General features: G+C 46.7%; 8 non-coding genes across 8 annotated transcripts in view; all 8 read right to left on the bottom strand.

Annotated features, from left to right (window-relative positions):
* Positions 1-78: 78 nt before the first annotated feature.
* LOC133425713 (5S ribosomal RNA) lies at positions 79-197 on the bottom strand. The gene has a single exon (XR_009771186.1). It is a non-coding gene; the product is annotated as a 5S ribosomal RNA (ribosomal RNA).
* Positions 198-396: 199 nt separating this feature from the next.
* On the bottom strand, positions 397-515 carry LOC133426119 (5S ribosomal RNA). The gene has a single exon (XR_009771555.1). It is a non-coding gene; the product is annotated as a 5S ribosomal RNA (ribosomal RNA).
* Positions 516-714: 199 nt separating this feature from the next.
* LOC133425656 (5S ribosomal RNA) lies at positions 715-833 on the bottom strand. Its single transcript, XR_009771125.1, has one exon. It is a non-coding gene; the product is annotated as a 5S ribosomal RNA (ribosomal RNA).
* Positions 834-1,032: 199 nt separating this feature from the next.
* Positions 1,033-1,151, bottom strand: LOC133425724 (5S ribosomal RNA). Its single transcript, XR_009771190.1, has one exon. It is a non-coding gene; the product is annotated as a 5S ribosomal RNA (ribosomal RNA).
* Positions 1,152-1,367: 216 nt separating this feature from the next.
* LOC133425735 (5S ribosomal RNA) lies at positions 1,368-1,486 on the bottom strand. Its single transcript, XR_009771191.1, has one exon. It is a non-coding gene; the product is annotated as a 5S ribosomal RNA (ribosomal RNA).
* Positions 1,487-1,685: 199 nt separating this feature from the next.
* On the bottom strand, positions 1,686-1,804 carry LOC133425967 (5S ribosomal RNA). The gene has a single exon (XR_009771411.1). It is a non-coding gene; the product is annotated as a 5S ribosomal RNA (ribosomal RNA).
* Positions 1,805-2,067: 263 nt separating this feature from the next.
* LOC133425737 (5S ribosomal RNA) lies at positions 2,068-2,186 on the bottom strand. Its single transcript, XR_009771192.1, has one exon. It is a non-coding gene; the product is annotated as a 5S ribosomal RNA (ribosomal RNA).
* A 217-nt stretch (positions 2,187-2,403) lies between these two features.
* Positions 2,404-2,500, bottom strand: part of LOC133425703 (5S ribosomal RNA) — a 119-nt gene continuing 22 nt past the window's right edge. The window contains exon 1 of the ribosomal RNA XR_009771176.1: positions 2,404-2,500. This exon is cut by the window's right edge and continues 22 nt beyond it. This is a non-coding gene — a ribosomal RNA (5S ribosomal RNA).

Raw genomic sequence — 2,500 nt, forward strand, 5'->3', positions numbered from 1 at the left:
AGGACGTGAGCTGTCGCTGTTACCACGTTGAAATATGTGTGGGTAGATTAAGCGAGAGCGCTCTCTGCTGGTTGAAAAAGCTTACAGCACCTGGTATTCCCAGGCGGTCTCCCATCCAAGTACTAACCAGGCCCGACCCTGCTTAGCTTCCGAGATCAGACGAGATCGGGCGCATCCAGGCTGGTATGGCCGTAAGCAGAAGCTGCAGCTTGAAATACCTCTGATATGGAGTTGAAGATAAGTCATAGAATATAAGTCATTGATTTGTTGGTTTTATTTGTTGGAGTTAAAGTGCCTTAACCATGTGCAAAACACTTTAGGACGTGAGCTGTCGCTGTTACCACGTTGAAATATGTGTGGGTAGATTAAGCGAGAGCGTTCTCTGCTGGTTGAAAAAGCTTACAGCACCTGGTATTTCCAGGCGGTCTCCCATCCAAGTACTAACCAGGCCCAACCCTGCTTGGCTTCCGAGATCAGACGAGATCGGGCGCATCCAGGCTGGTATGGCCGTAAGCAGAAGCTGCAGCTTGAAATACCTCTTATATGGAGTTGAAGATAAGTCATAGAATATAAGTCATTGATTTGTTGGTTTTATTTGTTGGAGTTAAAGTGCCTTAACCGTGTGCAAAACACTTTAGGACGTGAGCTGTCGCTGTTACCACGTTGAAATATGTGTGGGTAGATTAAGCGAGAGCTTTCTCTGCTGGTTGAAAAAGCTTACAGCACCTGCTATTCCCAGGCGGTCTCCCAACCAAGTGCTAACCAGGCCCGACCCTGCTTAGCTTCCGAGATCAGACGAGATCGGGCGCATCCAGGCTGGTATGGCCGTAAGCAGAAGGTGCAGCTTGAAATACCTCTTATATGGAGTTGAAGATAAGTCATAGAATATAAGTCATTGATTTGTTGGTTTTATTTGTTGGAGTTAAAGTGCCTTAACCATGTGCAAAACACTTTAGGACGTGAGCTGTCGCTGTTACCACGTTGAAATATGTGTGGGTAGATTAAGCGAGAGCGTTCTCTGCTGGTTGAAAAAGCTTACAGCACCTGGTATTCCCAGGCGGTCTCCCATCCAAGTACTAACCAGGCCCGACCCTGCTTAGCTTCCGAGATCAGACGAGATCGGGCGCATCCAGGCTGGTATGGCCGTAAGCTGAAGCTGCAGCTTGAAATACTTCTTATATGGAGTTGAAGATAAGTATATAATACAAGTCATTGATTTGTTGGTGATAATAATTTAGAAGCGCTTATTTGTTGGAGTTAAAGTGCCTTAACCATGTGCAAAACACTTTAGGACGTGAGCTGTCGCTGTTACCACGTTGAATTATGTGTGGGTAGATTAAGCGAGAGCGCTCTCTGCAGGTTGAAAAAGCTTACAGCACCTGGTATTCCCAGGCGGTCTCCCATCCAAGTACTAACCAGGCCCGACCCTGCTTAGCTTCCGAGATCAGACGAGATCGGGCGCATCCAGGCTGGTATGGCCGTAAGCAGAAGCTGCAGCTTGAAATACCTCTTATATGGAGTTGAAGATAAGTCATAGAATATAAGTCATTGATCTGTTGGTTTTATTTGTTGGAGTTAAAGTGCCTTAACCATGTGCAAAACACTTTAGGACGTGAGCTGTCGCTGTTACCACGTTGAAATATGTGTGGGTAGATTAAGCGAGAGCGCTCTCTGCAGGTTGAAAAAGCTTACAGCACCTGGTATTCCCAGGCGGTCTCCCATCCAAGTACTAACCAGGCCCGACCCTGCTTAGCTTCCGAGATCAGACGAGACCGGGCGCATCCAGGCTGGTATGGCCGTAAGCAGAAGCTGCAGCTTGAAATACCTCTTATATGGAGTTGAAGATAAACATAGAATATAAGTCATTGATCTGTTGGTTTTATTTGTTGGAGTTAAAGTGCCTTAACCATGTGCAAAACACTTTAGGACGTGAGCTGTCGCTGTTACCGCGTTGAAATATGTGTGGCTAGATTAAGCGAGAGCGTTCTCTGCTGGTTGAAAAAGCTTACAGCACCTGGTATTCCAGGTGCTGTAGATTAAGCGAGAGCGTTCTCTGCTGGTTGAAAAAGCTTACAGCACCTGGTATTCCCAGGCGGTCTCCCATCCAAGTACTAACCAGGCCCGACCCTGCTTAGCTTCCGAGATCAGACGAGATCGGGCGCATCCAGGCTGGTATGGCCGTAAGCTGAAGCTGCAGATTGAAATACCTCTTATATGGAGTTGAAGATAAGTCATATAATATAAGTCATTGATTTGTTGGTGATAATAATTTAGAAGCGCTTATTTGTTGGAGTTAAAGTGCCTTAAACATGTGCAAAACACTTTAGGACGTGAGCTGTCGCTGTTACCACGTTGAAATATGTGTGGGTAGATTAAGCGAGAGCGTTCTCTGCTGGTTGAAAAAGCTTACATCACCTGCTATTCCCAGGCGGTCTCCCATCCAAGTGCTAACCAGGCCCGACCCTGCTTAGCTTCCGAGATCAGACGAGATCGGGCGCAT

Source organism: Cololabis saira, unplaced genomic scaffold, assembly GCF_033807715.1.
Source record: "Cololabis saira isolate AMF1-May2022 unplaced genomic scaffold, fColSai1.1 scf025, whole genome shotgun sequence".
NCBI classification, from domain to species: Eukaryota; Metazoa; Chordata; class Actinopteri; order Beloniformes; family Belonidae; genus Cololabis; species Cololabis saira.